We start from the raw sequence: 21,520 nt of genomic DNA, 5'->3' as shown, positions 1-21,520 counted from the left end.
CCCTTGGCATATGGAGGTTTCCAGGCTAGGGGTCCAATCGGAGCTGTTGCTGCCAGCCTACACCACAGCCCTATAGCCACTCCAGATCCGAGCCGCATCTGCCACCTACACCACAGCTCACGGTAACACCGGATCCTTAACCCACTGAGTGAGGCCAGGGATCAAACCGGCAACATCATGGATCCTAGTCAGATTCATTTCTGCTGTGCCACAACAGGAACTCCAAGACAGAAATTTTATTTTTTTTATTTTATTTTATTTTATTTTTTTTGTCTTTTTGCCTTTTCCAGGGCCGCTCCCGCGGCATGTGGAGGTTCCCAGGCTAGGGGTCTAATCGGAGCTGTAGCTGCCGGCCTACGCCAGAGCCACAGCAACGCGGGATCCGAGCCATGTCTGCAGCCTCCACTATAGCTCACGGCAACACCAGATCCTTAACTCACTGAGCAAGGCCAGGGATCAAACCTGCAACCTCATGGTTCCTAGTCGGATTGATTAACCACTGCACCACGACGGGAACTCCCAAGACAGAAATTTTAGATGAAAGAGACTAACAGAAAGCAGGAGGCTAGACTAACAAGACAAGCACTAGAAACATGAAACCGTGCTTTCTAAGAACACACCAGCTGCTCTTGTTCTGAAAAGTGAAGCATTCGAGTCCTCTGTGATCTGCAGACAAAAGATGCACCTTGGAGAAACCCTCTTCCTCACCAGACATTTCAGCTCTATAAAAAGCTGAAAATTATGCTGAAGAAAGCTTGACCTTTGGTAAAATTCACTGCATTCACACAAGTTCATTCATTTTAACATATACTCTCCTAATACACGATCATTGTTTTCCCACATGGAGGTTCAGAGGTTCCAATCCTTATAATCACTCCTCCCCACATGATCTACAGCCCTGACACATCAGTATAAGAACTAATGACGCTATAAAGTAACAATGCTTTTTTTATGCTTAAAACATTTGTCTTTCATTCTCTGACCTTGCAGTGTTTAATTACATAATTTCTCTTTATGTAACCAAGATGTAGAAGATAGGGTAATGTAACATAAAATCTCATTTATTCTTGAAGCAGAATGCAGTTTGACACCACTGAGTACAGTAGATGGCTAGGTTGTGGTCGTCTGGAATAGCTGCGACTCTGTACCCTTGGATTAGTGACAGCTCCCCAGGCTCCTCTTGCCCAGCTCAGGCAGCCACTATTCCACTCAGTGGGTCTCTGAGTTTGACTATTTCCACTTCCTCTTATAAGTGGTGTCAGTCCTTCTGTGTCTGCCTTATTTCTCTTAGCATACTGTCCCCAAATTCATCCATGCTGCCCCAAATAGTAGCATTTCCTTCTTTTTAAACTTGAACCCTATTTCACTGTGTGTTAGTACCACGTTTTCTTTGCCCACACATCTGTCAGTGGAAAGGCTGCTTCTGTGTCTTGTCTATCGTGGATAAAGCTGCAATGACTCTGGAGTGCAGGCATCTCCTCAAGATTCTGATCTCAGTTCCTCTGGATAAATACCCAGAAGTGAGATGGACCCAGAAGTTCTGTTTTTAATTATTTGAGGACAACCTCATACTGTTTCCCACCTTGGCTGCACCGCTTTACATTCCTGTGAATAGTGCGCGAGGGTGCCCTCTGCTCTACTTCTTCACAACACTTCTCTCTTTCTCTTTTGCCAGTGAGAGCCATCCTACGGGCTGTGAGGAGTCTTCTCATTGTGTTTGCAGTTCCCTGATGATTAGTCATAGTGAGCATCTCTTTATGTCCCTGTTGGCCATTTGTAGACTTCATGTTATGTTCTTATTAATAATGATGACTATGAGGATAATAGAAAACTTTTGGAAGGATGGATATATTTACGGCACAAGCTGTGATGATGGCTTCATGGGTACAGACTTATCTCCAAACCCATCAGTTTGCAAACTTTAAATACACACAGGCTTTTAATGTCATTTATACCTCAGTGAAGTGGTTTTTTAAAAGGATGTGGTTTGCCAAATTTTCAATTGACAAAAAGATTTTTAAATTAGATTAATAAATCCCTCTTCAATATCTCTTCCTCATTTCCCATTTTGAGGGGGGGGAGGCGGGTCAAAGACTGTGTTACAGAAACACAGGAGTATCAAAAGGTCTACTCTCATACTAATCATAAATAATCAGGGCGCCGGCAGAATTAGCAGTAAATGCCCCACTCTTTGCAAGGCTATGAAAATATCCCAAATGAGCCCAGACTTCCCCAAAAAGGAACTGCATCTAGAAAGGATATACACAGTCAGAATCACTAAAAGGAAGGCAGTGTAAGCAGACCTTAAAGCAAAAGTATCTTGGGCATTTCAAGTTCCACTTTAGTTTTGTAGAGACACTGAAATAAAATTGACTTCCAGAGCTATGGTTAAAATTATGAAAAATCCCAAGGATTAGAGATTACGTTTTTGGATACCAAAAATCCTCTTTAAATAGTGATCCACAAGTTCATGGAATTACACTTTAAAAATAGAAGAAGCAGAAATGCCTGTTCCTATGGCTTAAACATTAGTGTGACTCAATATGAGTAAGACTAGTAATTATGATCAAAATAGGCATTTACTGATGAGAATTGTGAGCAATTTAAATGAGAATTCGAACTTTTCCCTTGCACATTTTTTATAAACCACCTGTAAATATATTTGATGAAAAACATCACTGTGAGAAGAGTATTGTCTGTTGCTGTTGTTATAAAAGAATTTATACTAATTGGTTTTTGTGATGATTCTGCAAGAGAGAAAAAATTACCTGAAACATTACACAATTCAAAATAATAAAGAAGAGGATGAAGAAAATGCTTTGTCTCAGGGATGGCTTATATAAAAGGAAAAAAGGGGGAAAGTAGCCAGAAGCAATAATAATTTTAAAAATCTATTTGATGATAGATCATATTTAATAATATAACCTGACCCTTTAGCCTTCTGGGGAAAAAAAATCCAGATTTCTTGAAGCATGTTTGTTAGGGAAATGACTGCAAATAGTTTTTTTGAGATGAAGGGGCCACACTGAAGATAGAAACAAAGTTGTGAGTCAAAGGCATCCAGCATTTGTTGGTCCTATGAATCAAAAATCAAAGCGCATTCGACACATCTGAGCTTAAACACATCCCACAGCCTGGACCAACAGGGAGGGGTCTCCTCAAATACCGAGTTAGTGTTTGTTGCACAGACACCCACGAATGCGAGAAATCTCAGAATAAAACACCAAACTGCAGCTCAGCAGCAACAGAGCTATGTAACCTGACTTGCTCATCTGGAGGAAGTTGTATTTCACACAGAAATCCTGACGGGTGAATCTAAGGATTTCGAATTATTTCTGACACCGGCAATACAGTGGGGAAGGCTGGGAGAGGACTGGGATCGAAGGCGAGGCCTGCACTGTAGGGGTCACACCACAGACTCTTACTCTCCTTGAGCAAGTCACCTAAACCAACATTAGATTTGCTCTTATTTGTAAAGTGAGAGGTTCAACCATATGTTCTGGGAGTTCCCATGTCAGCTAAACATCCTTGAGATCATCTCATAAATTAATAACAGTCACAACTGCCGATTACTATCAGCAGTTGTGTCAAGCAATGCACAAGTTCTTTGCACACAACAGCTCAGGCCTCACAACAGAAAAGTCCTCCTTTCAGGCTCTGGATGCCGAGGCTGAGAAGCCAACCTGCTGACGGTGCAAAGCGATCAGCGCGGTGGAGCTGGGATTCCAGCTGTCCGCCCCCTGCCCTCATGCCAGCTCCACCAGACACTCTGGTTTGTGTCCAACTGAGGACAGAGTAGCCACTCAAGATGCACGACAAAGCTTAAAACAGTGGTTCAATTTAATGCCCCAAAACGGCGTGTTAAATGCTTCTATCTGAACTGTAGCAGGGGTGCCGGAATTCGGCCTCTGTCTGCCAGGGCCGAAGTGAAATGCAGAGACAGAGTCTTGGGTGAAGGAGTAATAATAGCTTTACAGCTTTGTCAGGCAAAGGCGGGGGGGAGGCACAGCAGACTAATGTCCTAAAGACTGTGCCCCCACCCACTGGAAACAGGTTTTTAGATAGGAATCAGGACTGGGACAAACATACATTCTTCTTTCTTTGGGGGAATCTTAGTCATCAAAGCTGGAGTCAGGAGACCTCAGTGTGATTGTGATGGTGGGTTATTGCCTAGAAAAACATTACTTGCAAAAAAGGCATATTGATCAGAGACTGGCGTGAATTAAGAAAGTTCCTAAAAAACATCATGTGCTAATAATCTTTAGCCCACAAGCAATTGTGTTCAGGGTGCCTAATCTTTAACTTACGGGTGATTGTGTCTAGGGTGCAATTAGGCCAGGGAGAAGGAGAAGGAAGAACTCTAAGCTGTTCAATTTTAAAGTACTACTTTCTAAAAGAAGCATAAGGAATATAACTTTTCTCTTAGGTGTATAAGATGCCTATATTATTAGGTGTATCCCTTGAGAGGGAACCAGGATCCTGCCCCAAGGCCGTGCTATTGTTTCCTCCCTGCTACTGGCTCCTCCCTGGTCTCTGCATCCCCTCTCTTCCCTGATCAGCACCTGTCTGAACCTGCCCCTTGGAGCTCAGGGAAAGTCCTGGAGGCTGAATGAGTCCCATGTCTTAAGAACAAGAAAGGGCACAGAAAGGCTTTTGCTCCCAGGAGCCCACAGGGCCCTGCCTGGTTTCAACATCAGTGATTCAATAAGGAAGATTATGGTACTTACAATTGCTGCAAGGATACAGGTTCTTGAAAATGCTAGCTTATCGGATGTGCGAAGCTCATTCTTGTTGAGTACCTGGAAAACACATAAAATCTTATTAAATATAAATTAGCATAGGTATCACACATCTTAAATCAGGACTTCATTTACTTATCTGCTTTTTAGGGAGGCACCCACAGCATATGGAAGTTCCCAGGCTACAGCTGCCAGCATATATGATAGCCACAGCAATGTGGGATCCGAGCCACAGCTCATGGTAATACTGGATCCTCAACCCACTAAGTGAGGCCAGGGATCAATCTGCATCCTCATGGAGACTAGTCAGAACTTCCAAATCAGTACTTTTTAAACTGCAGTGTGGAACTAAGGAGCTCCAGAAAGAGGGAAAAAAATCATCCAGAACAGAACCTATGCCCCAAGTAGGAGAAAGAGAATATCAGCAACTTCAGTTTACAATGAAGTGGGGATGCTACAGCAAAGTCAGCTGCAGGGTCCACTTTGCAGAAGAGAGGGTTTCACAGACCAGGGGCTGGGGGAGGGGACAGGAGGAGGGGACAGAAGGGGGAGGGGCAGGAGGAGGAGTGGACAGAAGCAGTAGGGGCAGGAGGGGGGCAGGAAAGGGGAGAGGACAGAAGGGGGAAGGGACAGAAGAGGGAGGGGACAGAAGGGAGAGGAGCAGGAAGGGAGGGAGGCAGAAAGGGAGGGGGGCAGGAAGAGGAGGCAGGACAGGAGGAGGTGCAGGAAAGGGGAGGGGGCAGATGGGGGGAAGGAAGGGGGAGGGGGCAGGAGGGGGACAGGAAGGCCAGGGCAGCAGCCTGATGGAAACCTGCCTGAGCCCAGGGCTCAGAGCCCTGGCTCCAGAGACTGAAGGAAAGAGGCTGGGAAAGTGATCAGAGGAGCCACTTGACCAGGGAGTAAAGGGAAAGAAGCAAGAAGTCAAGGGTCTTAGAGAAACTGGAGTGTCATAAAGTCTAAAGACCTGCCCCAAAGGCCATATTTATTGAAGACCAAAAAAAAGGAGTTCCCCATAGTGGCTCAGTGGTTAACGAACACGACTAGGATCCATGAGGATGCAGGTTCGATCCCTGACCTCACCCAGTGGGTTAACGATCCAGCATTGCCGTGAGCTGTGGTGTAGGTCGCAAATGTGGCTTGGATCTGGCATTGCTGTAGCTGTGGTCGTAGGCTGGCAGCTACAGCTCAGATTAGACCTGGGAACCTCCATATGCTGCAGGTGTGGCTCTAAAAAAAAATAAGAAACAAATAAGCCATCAAAACCCACTCCTCCACCCTCATGTTCAGTCACCTGTTATTCAAATCAAGTATTAACAGCTCTACTTGAGGAAAATTTCACAAAAAGCAATAAACTAACCTTACCTATGAATATCACACAGAAATTAACAAAAATATTAGCAAACTGAATGCACCATCCAATAGCTCTCAGGAGTAATATCCTAATTATCTTTTTTTTTTTTTTTTTTGGTTGTGGAACTTCCCACAGCACATGGAAGTTCCCTGGCCAAGGATCCAACCATGTCACAGTAGCGAATGCTGGATCCTTAACCCACTGAGCCATTAGGAAACTCCATGGCTATCTTCTTAAATACAAGAAACAAAGTGCACTGATATTACAATTCCAGATGCTGGAAACTGCAAAAGAATCAATGTCAGAATTATTACAAACAACAGAGACGTTAATACTATTACAAAATATAAAGTTAGCATAGAATATCGGTTGCCTTTGCACAAAAAATAAGTAGTAAATACCCCATATATAATAGTAACAGAAAAAAGAAAACAACTGAAAACTCGCAAACGTGCATGATAGGAAAGAAAAGACCTTAGATCAGGCATCTCCAAACCAAAATATGCCATTTTCCCTGGTTAACACATACATTTAATGTGATCCCAATAAACATACCAACACATTTTTCTAGAGGTTTATAAACTGATTCTAAAGTTCACAGAGAAACATAAATAAACAAAAAGAGCTGGATATGCCCTAGAGAAAGAGACAGGCCATCACTTGTCCTTGAAACACGTGATAAATAACCAAACCAGTGCAGTGTTAGCACATTAACAGTCCAACAGGAGCAAAAAATAGAAGGCCCGGCAGTAGAACTAACTGCAGATGTAAATTTCGTGTATTATACAAATTCACTTTCAAATAATTTATGATGACAAAACAATATGAATGTATTTCATGGCAAAAGTAGAAGCCTTTCTAACTAGGACTCAAAATCCAGAAACAATACAAAAACAATAAATTTTTTAAAACAATAAAACTTTACATGACAAAAAAATTACATATCTAAGTCCAGAAAAAGAGAAAAAAGTTTCAGAGTTCCTGCCGTAGCTCAGTAGTTAATGAACTTCACTGGCATCCATGAGGACACAGGGTTTGGTCCCTGGCCTTGCCCAGTGGGTTAAGGATCTGGCGTTGTCGTGAGCTGTGGTACAGGTCGCAGATGAGGCTCAGATCCCATGTTGCTGTGTCTGTGGTGTAGGCCGGCAGCTGCAGCTCCCATCAGACCCCTAGTCTGGGAACCTCCATAAGCCATGGGTGTGGCCCTAAAAAAAAAAAAAAAAAAAGAGAGAGAGTTTCTAAAACTAATACTGAAAGGGGATTAAAATTTGAGAAGGAAAACAAAACTTCAATTGTAAAATGGGCAAAAGCCTGGACCAGAGGGCACATATTTAAAAGATTTAAATAACTCAAACACACAAAAAGATAATAAACTATACTCATAAGAAAAACGATGCACATTAATATGCTTTCTAACCTGCCAGCCTGAGGGAAAATCCTTTCAACGTAATCCGTTGTGGACGCTGAATGGAAACAGCGCCCCCATGCGTTGCTATTGAGGACACTGCTTTTAGAGAACGGGATTTGTCATATACAAAAAATTAAATATACGTCTACCATTTGACACTGTAAGCCCACTTCTAATAAAACAACATAGGCACAAGATTATTTCATAATTTTTTAAATAGCAAATTACTGAAACCTACTCAACTGTTTATTGGTAGGAGCTGAATAAAAACTATTAAAACACAGTCACACATAGAGATCATGAGGCCATGAAAATGAGATCTCCATACAATTTTATACAGTGATTGATAACATTAATCAAGTGAAAACAAAAGACCAAATCCATCCACATATTGTATATATTTTATTATCTTATGTATAAGAAATAAAAAGAACAGCTACATATATATAGGTATGTGTATATATATGTATGCATACATACATATGTTTATTTTTGCAAAAGGAAACAAAAGCATGATAAACCAGAAACCATTATATAAGGGGGTGGGTAGAAAATGGATGGAGGAAAAAAAAGGATGTAAACAAGTCTTCTGGGGGAATTTTTTTTAATGTAATTTAACTTTTTACCTGTGCTAACAATTAAAATATCCAAAAATATGATTAAATAAAGAATAAAACAGCAAAGCTAAAATGGAATAAAAATAGGAAAATAATGGAGGAGTTCCTGCTGTGGCACAGTGGCTTAAGGATCCGAATGCTTGGGTCGATGGTGAGGCACAGGTTTGATCCCTGGCCCTAGGAACTTCCATATGCTGAGTGTGGCCTAATAATAATAATAATAATGACAATGGACTTTGCCATATACAAAATGATAAGAGAAATACAGAGAGAATATTTATTTCAAGTTAAGTTTGGCTAAAGTGCTCCAATTTTACACTCTCAATGGAATAATTGCGATGGCAAAAAATAGAAATAAAAAGAAATCTTAAGCTTGGTATGTTTAATTCTAGCAGCTATATGATATTTCAATTGAAATAATACTTGCTGTGAGATAAAACAAATCAGCCCCAAGATTCTGAAGTGCCAAGATTATGTACTAAGATAATCACTCCAAGAAAACTAACACAAACATTGAAAAGAGATAACTAAGAAAAATCAGTCTTTGGGATTCTGATATCGGTTCCTGTGGATATGCACCAGAAGCAGGACTGCTGAATGACATGGTAGTTCTATTTTTAATTTTTTGAAGAATTTTCACACTGTCTTCCTCAGCAGTTGTACCAGTTTGTTGATACTAGGTTTGAATTAAAAATATAAATACTTGGAGTTCCCATCATGGCTCAGTGGAAAAGAAACTGACTAGCTTCCATGAGGACTCAGGTTCAATCCCTGGCCTCACTCAGTGGGTTAAGGATCCGGCATTGCCATGAGCTGTAGGTCACAGCTTGGCTCTGATGTTGCTGTGGCAGTGGCATAGGCCAGCAGCTACAGCTCTGATTCAACTCCTAGCCTGAGAACGTCCATATGGCACAGGTGCAGCCCTAAAAATATATATATATATATGTGCGTGTACACATATATATACACGCACATATATATACATATATATAAACAGAAAATCACAATAGAAAAACATTTCTTAGTTCTGTCCCCTGAAGGACTCCGTGGCTAATTACTTCCTACTTATAAGGGCATCTAATATTCAGATCTTGCTTGTAAAATGCTATTTTCCACTAGAACAAACCAGGCTCTTTGAAGAAATAGCTGCTTCCAGCTCTGGGCAGTGAAAGTATACAACACACCGTGCTTGACAGGAAGCAGTAAAAGCAGCATTCAGAGTTTAATGGGATCACGCCCAAAGACAGAGGAGGCAGCCTGAAGGGCTCCCACTGGCTGGTACGTAGGAAAGCAATTGACTTGTGTGTATTAACCTTGACTCTTGCAACCTGGCTATAATTGCTTATTAGTTCTGGGAGCTTTTTGTTGATTCTCTGGGATTTTTCTACACAGATAATTGTGGCATCTTCGAACAAAGGCATTTTATTTCTTCCTTCTCAACTCTGTTTCCTCTTCTTAGTGACATCAGCTAGGACTTCCAGGATGATGGTAAGGAGCAGTGGAACTTCTAGGGTGATGATAAGGAGCAGTGGGAGAAGACAGCCTTGCCTTAGTCTCGGGAGAAAAGACCTAGTTTCTCATTCTTAAATATACCAGGGTAGCCGTAAAGAGTTTCCTTTATTCTTGTTTGCTCAGAGTTTTTATCATGACTGTCAATTTTTTGTCATAGGTGTTGAATTTTGTCAAATGCATTGAGATGATGATATAATTTTTCTTCTCTAGCCTGTTGATGTGATAGATTACATTGACTGATTTTTTTCTTTTCCTTTATGCTTATTTAATTCTTTTATTACTCAATGAATTTATTACATTTGTAGTTGTACAATGATCATCACAATCCAATTTCATAGGATTTCCATCCCACAACCCCAGCACATCCCCCCACCTCCCAAACTCTGAGTCAGTATCTGCTCTGCAAGGAAGTTCAGTCTGTCCTTTTTTCAGATTCCACATGTCAGTGAAAGCATTTGATGTTGGTGTCTCATTGTATGGCTGACTTCACTTAGCATGATAATTTCTAGGTCCATCCACGTTGCTGAAAATGCCGGTATTTCGTTCCTTTTAATGGCTGAGTAATATTCCATTGTGTACATGTACAACATCTTCTTGATCCACTCCTCTGTCAATGGGCATTTAGGTTGTTTCCATGTCTTGGCTATTACAAATAGTGCTGCAATGAACATCGGAGTACATGTGTTTTGAGTCATGGTTTTCTCTGGATAGATGCCCAGGAGTGGGATTGCTGGATCAAATGATCATTCTACATTTAGTTTTCTGAGGCATCTCCATACTGTTTTCTACAGTGGTTTCACCAATTTACAATTGACTGATTTCACTACATTGACTGATTTTCAAACGTTGAACCAGCCTTGAATACTTGGGACTGATCTCATGTGGTTGTGGCATACTTTGTTGGATTTGCTTAGCTCATATTTTGTTCAAGATTTTTGCACTTAAGTTTGTGAAGGATACTGGTCAGTAGTTTCTTTTTCTCATAATATCTTCAGCTGGCTTTGGTATTTAGGGCAATGCTGGCCCTATAGAATGAGTTAGGAAGTTTTCCCGCAGCTTCCGTTTTCTGGGAGAAATTGTAGAAAATTGGTATCGTATCTTCTTTAAATGTTTGGTTTAACCAATGATTTCTCCTGTGTGAGTTTTGGTAGATTGTATCTTTCAAGGGATTAACCTATTTTATGTAAATTATCAAATTTTTTGACATAGAGTTGTTCACAATATTCCTTTATTATCCTTCTAATGCCCTTAGGATCAATAGGGATGGTCCCACTTTCACTTAACGATATTAGTAATTTGCATCTTCTTTTTTTCTTGGTTTTCCTGGCCAGAAGTTTATCAATTTTATTGATTTTTGCATAGAATCAGCATTTAGTTTCATTGACTTTTTCTACTGTTTTCCTGTTTGCAATTTCATTGATTTCTGCTCTAATTTTTATTACTTCTTCTCTTCTACTTGCTTCAAGTTTTCCTTTTTTTTTTCCCAAGGTGAAAGCATAGTTTTTTTACTTTGGATCTTTCTTCTCTTCTAAAATATTCATTCAATACTATAAATTTTCCTCTAAGCACTGCTTTCCACAAAGTTTGATCATTTGTATTTTCATTTTCATTCAGTTCAAGATATTTTTTAATTCTCTTGAGAGTTCTTTGAACTATGTCTTATTTAGAAGTTTTTTTGTGGCATTCCCTTCAAGGCTCAGTGGCTAATGAACACAACTAGGATCCATGAAGATTCGGGTTCGATCCCTGGCCTCACTCAGTGGGTTAAGGATCTGGTGTTGCCATGAGCTGTGCTGTAGATCACAGATGCAGCTCTGGCCCCACGTTGCTGTGGCTGTCTTGTAGGTTGGCAGCTGTAGCTCCTATTCAACCCCTAGCCTGGGAACTCCCATATGCCATGAGTACAGCCCTAAAAAGAAAAAGGTTTTTGTTTAACATCTAAATATTTGGGGGCTATTCTAGCTATCTTTCTGTTATTGACTTCTAGTTTAAATCATTGTTGTTTTGAGAATAGACTTTGAAGGATTTCTTTAAATTTGTTGAGGTGTGTTTTGTGGCCTACTATGTAGTTTACCTTGTACACATATACACATTTTTAAGAAAATATGATAGTTATTGTGCCTTTATGAAGACAATGGAGCTTGAGATGAATGTTTATTCTCGGGCTGTTGGATGGAGTCTTCTACAAACATGATTAGATACAGTTGATCAGTGGTGCTATTCAGTTCAACTATGTCCTTACTGATTTTTCTGCCTGATGGTTCTTCTGTCAATTATTGACAGAGGGGTATTGAAGTCTCCAAGCACGACAGTGTATTAGTCTATTTCTCCTTTCAGTTCTCTCAGCTTCTCCCTCAAAATATGATGCTCTACTGCTAGGTTATAGACATTAAGAATTGTTACCTCATCTTGGAGAATTAACCTCCTTATCATTATGCAATGGTCTTTTCTATCCCTTATCATTTTCCTTGTTCTGAAATTAATATAGTTACTCTAGTTTTTTTAATACATGTTAGCATGATATATCTTTCTCCATCACTTTACTTTTAATCTAAATTATATTATATTTAAAGTGGGTTTCTTGTAGATAACATACAGTCAGTTCTTTTTTAAAAAATCCATTCAAACAGTATTTTTCTTTTAATTGCTGTATTAGACCATTCACATACGGAATTATTGATATAGTGCATTAATATCTACCACAGATGTAACTACTTTCTTATTTGTTACATGATGTATCAAGTTAATAGGAACTGAAATAAATAGCAGTTTGGTACTGAAAGATGAGGTATAATATGTGTACAACTTATTTTCATATGGTTTAGTAAAAAAATTATTATGTATAAAAATATACAAAGTGTTGACATTTTCAATTAATTTGGAGGGTATATAAGTGCTCAATTACTTAAAATTTTCAAATTTAAGTTCTGAGAGCATTTTTTTTTAATTAGGATGCTTATGGCATAAAATTACACACACACTTTAGTCCTTTCAGGTATTTTATGAGGCAGACAGAGTTACACACATTTTTAAGCAAATATGACAATTATTGTGTTTCTACAAAGACAAACTTTCTCCTTACTTAAGAAACTTAGCAATTAAGCTTAGTACCATTCGTTATACTTTTTTCCTTTTTATGGCCGCACCTGTGGCATATGGAGGTTCCCAGGCTAGGGGTCAATCTGGGCTACAGCTACCAGCCCACACCACAGCCACAGCCACAGCAACACCAGATACTTAACCCGCTGGGTGAGGCCAGGGGTCAAACCTGAATCTTCACAGGCACCATGTCAGGTTCTTAACCTACCGAGCCACAGTGGGATTTCCATTTTTTTGGCGGGGGGGGGGGGGGGGGGCGCGGAGGGGGCGGCCTCGCCTGCAGCATGAGAAGTTCCCAGGCCAGGGATCCAACCTGAAACACAGCAGTGACGCAAGCCACAGCAGTAACAACGCCAGATTCTTAACTGCCAAGCCACCAGAGAACTCCAAATGTGTCTGTGAGGATGCAGGTTTGATCTCTGGCCTCACTCAGTGAGTTAAATCCAGCACTGCCGCAAGCTATGGCATAGGGTCTGGTGTTGCTGTGGCTGTGGCTGTGGCATGCATAGGCAGCAAGAGCTGTGATCAGACCCCTGGCCTGGGAACTTCCATTTGCCACAGGTGTGGCCAAAAAAAAAAGCAAAAAAAATATATATATATATCACCATGAGAAGCAAATATGGGTATAGATTTGAAAACATAAAAGCAATTAGGGCTAGATGTAAAGACGTGTGAGCCAACAGCTTCTAGATAAGAACTGAAGCCATGAAGCAGAGGCACAGCCAGGAAGAGGTGCAGAGTACGGGAAAGAACAGAGCCTGGCACAGAAGCTGGGGACAGGGGCAGGGAGGGAGGCGGGGTCGGGAGAGGGAGCAGGGCAGGCAAAGCAACAAAGGGCAGAACATAGCTGAGGTGCCACCCGCACCAAGGAGATGCTTGAGGTGAGTGTTCAACCGAGGAAACCACGGTGTCCTAGAAGGTTCTAAAATATCTAACAACATGAGCAGCCTTTGTCAGAGACTTGTAGTGAGGTGTAGGAGCAGAGCCTGGTTTGGAGTGGGTGGAAGCAGGTAAGACATAAACTGGTGGAGACAGAGGGCTTGGCATACAAACAGCCCCATCATTTGGCCCTTGTCCAACTGATTGGCCTTATCTCTCACCACGTTCTGTTCAAACCCAAAGTCATCAAAAGATACTGGCCATCACCCCAAGGTACCAGCCATCCTCACATACCCTCCTTTCAAGTTTAATCTGAAGTGCTGCTCCTTCCATCATGTCTCCCACGTAGACATAGCCTCCTGCCCTGTGTGGACCCCTTACCTCCATCCATCCCCAGGACCAGCTGAGATGGGGGTCCCCTCTCTATGGTCTCTCTTTCTCCAGATCATCCCCAGGACTGACCCAGGATGTGACTGATGGTGACCACCACCTGGCCTCACTCTTGGAGCCCCCAGACCATAAGTGAATGTGGCAGGTGGCAAAGATGGCCATAGGTTCCTCCCCTCCCCACATCCATACCCCTGTGCAAGGGGATTTTGCTGCTTTGCTACCAAGAGGTGGAATCCATTTCCCAACGCCTGAATCTGATCTTGGCCATGAGGCTCGACTTGGGAAATGGGATGCTAGCAAAGGTGACACAGCGATGCATGAAAAACTCATCCCTGATGGCAGCAGGGACCAAACTGCGGTGTAAATAAGCACAATCTGGAGAAAGAGAGACCACAGAGAGGGGACCCCATCCCAGCTGGTCCTGGGCATCTGCCAGAAATGTGAATGACCTTCCCACCCCAGCTGACCCATCCTAGACCAGAAGAGCTGCTGGTCGACCCCAAAGGCAGTCATGAGAAAGAGTGACTATTGTTTTAAGTCACCGAGTTCTGGCGTGTTTCTTACACAACAAAAGCTCACGCACAGAGTGAACCAGCAACCCCATGGAAACTGCACTCACTTGGTTAGATCACCCTTGACACTCAGGGGTAGGGGTGGCGGAAGTGGTAAAGGTTGTATCCTTCAAGGTCAACTATGAAAGGTCACTCTTTCCAGGGGCCCTCACTTGACCAATATTACCACAAGAAGACCTTTCACCTCTAGGTTGCATAAGGAACAGGGCCAACGCCAGGTAAGTCTGGAGGCTGGAGAGTGACAGCAAAGGGCAGTTGATGCTCCACTCACAGCCTCCAAAGACATGCTCAGTTGATGACCCAACAAGGTGAATGTGCAAAGGGTGCACAGCTCAGGAGCAAGAGCTTGAGAAAAGGCGATGCTAGAACTGGGCCAGCAGGAGAAAGAAGCTGTAATTCAGAGAAGCTAAGCTTAGGAAACAGGAACCACACCAGAAAGAGACCCATGGATTTGAATGTGGAATGAATTTCCTCCTTAAATACCACCAATGATGCTCAGTTTATCTCAGACACACACACATGGATGCAACAGCTTCTGCCCGGTAGGTGTTTTTAATTGCCCAGTGTTCCTAAGTGATAAGATCATTATTGCTTCAAAGATGCCAAGATGTGGAGTTCCCGTCGTCGCACAGTGGTTAACGAATCCAACTAGGAACCATGAGGTTGCGGGTTCCGCCCCTGCCCTTGCTCAGTGGGTTAACGATCCGGCGTTGCCGTGAGCTGTGGTGTAGGTTGCAGAAGCGGCTCGGATCCCGCGTTGCTGTGGCTCTGGCGTAGGCCGGTGGCTACAGCTCCGATTCAACCCCTAGCCTGGGAACCTCCATATGCCGCGGGAGCGGCCCAAGAAATAGCAACAACAACAACAACAAAAAGACAAAAGACAAAAGACAAAAAAAAAAAAAGTCAACATGTTTCTGAACAAATAAATGCTCTTTTGGAGTTTTTTATTGGATTAATTCCAACTCGGTTAACAGCAGTGTATATAGGAACGTGGTGCTTAGTTGCCAGCCTGCTAAGAGAAGGAACATTTCACTCTCAGTTTTTCAATGATCTCAGGTCTCAAATTCCACTAACCTTAAATGAACCACAGTTCCCAGACAGCCTCAAACAACTGTACTTTTCCTTGTTAGTCTGGAAAAAAAATGTGTCCTAAGACATTTCAATCTGTTTTTCCCCCCGGGGAATCAATGGTACCTTTTGGAACAAAACATGTTAGAATTTCAGAAGAGTTCAGAAATGTTTTTGTTTCAGAGAAGAATCTGCGGTTTCCTTTGTGTTTGTCAGGACAAACCTGCAGCTCTGTGGTGTGTCTGGTCTAATGAGAAGCGGCCTCCTGACACACACACCCTGGAACTGCTTTGTGTCCACACCCGAAATCCTTGGGAAAGGTCACCGCGTATGCCAGTGACTGACACACACGTCACTGAAAAAGCTGAGGACTGAATGGCCTTGTCACCCCCTCAGAAAATCATGACCTCAACATAACTAAGACTGTTCACCAATCACATGTCGAGCACTTATTGAGAACCTTCTGTTTTCTTATTGATTCCCTACATACTTAATGAGCGATAACCGGGCTCTCAATGCTGGGACACGTGGTCAATAAGAGGAGATGGTCATGGCCTTCACAGGATCCAGTGGGGAAATCAGAAAACAAAAAAGCGAAAAAATATGAGGGAAAAACATTCACTTTCATGGTGTCCATAATAAATGAAACAGGCCCCATGATGGAGAAAAAAGGAAAGGACATTAAAGGCGGGACGAGACAGGAAAAAATCACCAAGGAAAGACCAAAAAGTCACACATGAAGGCTGTGGCGGGGCAGCACTTACTGCATCTGGAGAAATGAAAGGACATCAAATGTAAAAGGAAAGAGAACATAAGATGGATGCACATGCATGCGAGGGTCAAAAATCACACCAGGGAGTTCCCTGCGTGGTGCAGCGGTAACAAACCTGGCTAGCATCCGTGAAGATGTGGGTTTGGTCCCTGGCCTCGCTCAGCAGGCTAAGATCCGGCATTGCCATGAGCTGTGGTGTAGATCGCAAAAACGACTTCTCAAAAATCCAGGGAGAAAAATAACAGGTGGCAGAAATAAATTGTATTTGAACAGGTAAACAAGTTACCAAAAAAAAAAAAAAAAATCCCCTTTGAGCAACTTGGAAAGCTTTGGGAAAAGGCCTCTGGCAAATGAAAAGTACAGATTCTTTCAGATAATACACAAAATTTCTTTCAAATTTAAATGATTACAGCATGTCTAAATGTATAGGGAAAGTCAGCTAATTAGACTGGCATATATGTTTCTGAATATCCTAGAACAGCTGCAAAAGGCAAAACTTTTTAAATCTACTGCCATCAAATATTAGAAGATTAATTTTTAGTGTATTATAAAAATATTAATTTTGTGCTTTTTTATGACTGATTAGGAAAACAGAAGTGCTCTGGCTAATGGAGCATGTCTTGCTTTTAGTCGTTATACACAATTACACAGGCAGCCTAGGCATTCTGGACGCCGATGTTTGCACCTGCTCACCACTAAAGGCTTAGCCATGACCTCCCAGCAGCATCTGAAGCCCCAGACACCCCACCTACACACACCCACCCCACATACACCTCGGCCACTCGGCGCTCAGGACTGCTGGGTGTCTCAGCCACTGGGGCCAGGGCCAGACAATTAATCTACGGTCTGCACTAGAGCTGATGCCCTACACAGATCATGTCCAATTTTATGGACAATGCTCAGCTTCAGTCAGTGACTCAATAAACATTATAGTCCTCCTTGTGGTCAAGGAACTCTTATTAAACTGGCAGAAAGCCACATGGCTAGTCAATATCTTGTTAATACCAGACACCAACTTTGTCCTGAGCCAACTCTCACTTAGTTACCTTCTCTGTACATTCTCTTCTTTTAAAGTTCAAGAATGACTACGGCCTCCTTTAGGTCCCAAACTACCACCACACCAGTATTTTTAACTAGAGAATGACAATTCTGCCCTCATATTACATAAAGACATGTACCAACACATGCACAAAAAGTATACGTATGCATATGTGTATATTTACACACGTGTCCATGCACATAAGTACACATACATGTGCGTGTGTTTGCATACTCGTGTGTAATATGAGTCCTGGTCTGCCCACGTGATGCATGCATAAGTATTCCTTGCTGGACACACTGTAGTCTAAATCACATCTGAAACACACACCACAGGAAACAATTTGACTATTTTTATAATTCTCCCAAGGATGGGGCCCCAGAGAGAGGTTGATCCGTTTAATACAAAGAATATGCCTTAGTGCTAATTCTCTTTCAATACTGTAGTTGGGAAAGGAAAAGATACTACATATCATAATTCCTATTGCTTCAGTATGTAAGTTTGCTTGAAGTCTATCTATGTTTCCGGATATTCTTATATAGTTATCTAAATTTTGGTAAAAAGAATGTGTAATTTCTAAAAATTGCACTGAAGTTGTTTTTAACTTTTCACCTTTTTTTTTTTTCCTTTTAGGGCAGCACCTGAAGCACATGGAAGTTCCCAGGCGAGGGGTAGAATAGGAGCTGCAGCTCTGGCCTACACCACAGCCACAGCAATGCAGGATCCGAACCACGTCTGTGACCTACACCACAGTTCATGGCAATGCTGGATCCTTAACCACTGAGTGAGGCCAGGGATCGAACCTGCACCCTCATGGATACTAGTCAGATTCATTCTGCTGCGCCACGACCGGAACTCCCAGGGAGGCCACTCTTAAGCGTTCCTTTAAAAATTCTTAGGGTGCCTAGCTCCGATTTGACCCCTAGCTTGGGAATTTCTGTGTGCTGCAGGTGCGGCCCTAGAAAGAAAAATATGTATATATTTTTTAACATTGTAATTCAATATGAATGTGAATATTCTGAGTATGAGATATAATATTTAACTCAGGTTTGCTTGGAAATGTTTTTATTGCCAACAAGAGACAAATCCATTAAAATGGTTCACAGTTGAATGTGTTTTCCAATCAAGTACATATTTCTTGTCAAGGTTTATTCAAAGCAGGATGTTTTCCATCAAAATAGCTTTGTTATAATTTTAATGGATAGAATATTTTCCTGACGGTGTTTTGGTTAAGTGATTATAGATCCTGTTATTTACATTATTTTTGTCTTATTTTTCATAAAGATATGTATTCAAACTTATGAGAGATTCTAAAACTTAGGGTATAAAACAATACTTATCACCCCTTCATCAAAAATCAGTGCAAGCTCAAGAAGATCTGGGCTTGTTCTCTAAACGCCAGTGTTGCCTATGAAGCCATGGAGGGGAGAATGAGGCAAATAAAACTCCCAAGGAAAAAATGGTATGCTTTATTGGTGAAATAAAGTAATTTCTAAAGACAAGAGAGCTGTTTATCTTGATGATCGAAACCTTGGAGGAAAAGAGGAACCAGCACTAGACCAACGGGCCTGTTTTATTAGCTGCATCTTTTGTTGCAGAAACAGTGTCTCACACACTGTGCACACCCATACTTGTGCTTTTGATATACAAATGTGTGCCGTGTTTGGAAATATTTTGTTAAAAAGCAGTAAGTAGTGATTGGGAAAGATAAACGTTTTTGCATAGTTACATAAGCATCAAAGTGGGAAGAAGCAAAACAGAGCTTTCTTGGGTGTCAGATAAAATTTCCATTCAAAGTAATGCTGAGATTTACACTGAAAGTGAATCATTATATCTACACTAAACACAAATACGACAATTATTCTTATTTTTGAAGGGGCAATAATGGTGGCCTGTTTCTGCTGATGAAGATTACAGTTACGTCTCATTCAAGCACTCTCCAGAAATAGGTTCCGCTACCCTCGGCACGGCAGGACTGACACACCATTTCCACGATTACTGCAGTAAACAGAGGACGAAACCTGCTCAAGCACAAAGCGAGATTTCTGCAGAGTCACCAAGGAAGAGATTTGTGGCCAAAGTCAATAGTGACTATCCTTTGAAAATCTGTCATCATCAATACCATGAAAAACATACATTATCATCAGCACCACATAAATCATTCGTAGTTCAAAACAAAACAGGGCGGGGTGGGGGGCAGTGGAAAAGGAAACAAAGGAAAAAAAATCAGTTGATTAAGGAACACAAATTCATTATCAACTACATCGACTCTCCCCTTCGTGTATATTTCTCCAAGGAAAAGGCAGATTTATATGTGAAATCTCTTTATGGGTGACAAAATCTTTCACAAATTCACGGATTAACCATATTTTCTACCTTTAGAAATTCTAAGACTTCAAAATTCAAATGTTTTGAAGTGAAAGGAAGATAGAGGTATTTTGAAAATGTATGTTAATGGCCATTTGGGGTTTTTCCTATAAAGTAACTAAATACCTTCTTTCTCCATCTTCCCACCTGGTTGTTTTTGTTTTCCTTATTGATTTAGGAACTCTATGCATGTAAAAAATTAAATTTTTGCTCATAACATATGTTAGAAATAGTTTTTCAAAATTCATAATTTGTTCTTTATTATTTGTATCATGCAGATGTTTTAAATTTTTATGTAATGAAGTTTATTGATAATTTCTTTTTCATTTTAACTTTTGGATTTTGAATCATGCTTAGACATCCCTGAATCTAAAATAAAATCCTTATTTTTTCTTAAGCTATTGTGTTTTAATTTTAATGCTTAAATCTTTGACTCATCTGGAATTAATTTTATTTTAAACTATTAATATACTGTCATTACTATTGACTAATATGCTCATCTGTTCCCTGTGACGTACAATGTTCACATAATCATCTGACATCATCTGGGTCTATTTCTAGACACATGACAAGGGAAATATTTCAAATACTGTTGTTATCTAATGCCTTATCTTCCATGTAAGGAACTTCTAACCCTCTTCTTCTTTACTGCCTTAATGCTTGCTTTCACAGATTTTTTTTTTCTGAGTGTACTTTAAGAACATTCTTCAGGACTTCCCGCTAGGGAGCTGTGGGTTAAGGATCTGACATTGTGCAGATCTGGCTCAGGTCTGGGTTCAAGCCCTGGGCTGCCATAGTGGGTTAAGGATCTGGAGTTGATACAGCTGTGGCTCAGAATCCCGGGCCCAGGAACTTCCATATGCTGCAAGTGCAGCCAAAAAGAAGAAGAGGAAGAAGACTCTTCAAATTCCCTAAAAAATACCTCTCTCGATATTTTAATTAACATTCAAATCTTTCCATACTGACTCTACCTATATAAGAACATGATTGGGAGTTCCCGTCGTGGCGCACTGGTTAACGAACCCGACTAGGAACCATGAGGTTGCGGGTTCGATCCCTGCCCTTGCTCAGTGGGTTAACAATCCGGCGTTGCCGTGAGCTGTGGTGTAGGTTGCAGACGCGGCTCGGATCCGGCGTTGCTGTGGCTCTGGCGTAGGCCGGTGGCTACAGCTCCGATTCAACCCCTAGCCTGGGAACCTCCATATGCCATGGGAGTGGCCCAGGAAATAGCAACAACAACAACAACAACAACAACAACAACAAAAGACAAAAGACAAAAAAAAAAAAAAAAGAACATGATTGCCAGTTGTCTAAATCATCTTTTGCAGCCCACTACATGTTAGAAGTTTTCTCCTTTCAGTTGAGTGTACGTGTGTTTCTTTATACAAACACATCATACACTGACTAGGATATTTTTGCCTTTTCCTTCCCCCAATTATAAGCCATTTCTTTCTCCTACCTACTAGCACTGGATAACACTATTAGTTTCAGCATTTTTTCCTTTCTAACTATACTACACATGCATAGATACACATGCACGTATCAGTTCCTACAATCATCCATACAACAGCTGCAGTGTCATCTTACAACACACAGAAGAAATGCCTCCTCTGCTGAGCTCAGGTAGTACTAGGAACATACCAACCCCATGTTTAGTTCCACTGAGTTCCACTTTAGAAGAACCATAACGCTACACAGATAATCCAT

The 21,520-nt window shown here is 41.3% G+C and overlaps 1 long non-coding RNA gene across 1 annotated transcript in view; it reads right to left on the bottom strand.

The window, feature by feature from the left end:
* LOC102157622 overlaps positions 280 to 21,520 on the bottom strand; it is a 59,999-nt gene continuing 38,758 nt past the window's right edge. The window contains exon 3 of the long non-coding RNA XR_002343337.1: positions 280 to 4,799. This is a non-coding gene — a long non-coding RNA (uncharacterized LOC102157622). The remainder of the gene's footprint in view (positions 4,800 to 21,520) is intronic.

The sequence above is a fragment of the Sus scrofa genome, chromosome 4 (genome assembly GCF_000003025.6).
Source record: "Sus scrofa isolate TJ Tabasco breed Duroc chromosome 4, Sscrofa11.1, whole genome shotgun sequence".
NCBI lineage: Eukaryota > Metazoa > Chordata > Mammalia > Artiodactyla > Suidae > Sus > Sus scrofa.
The sequence above is the reverse complement of the archived record's forward strand: the minus strand, read 5'-3'. Positions and strand labels throughout refer to the sequence as shown.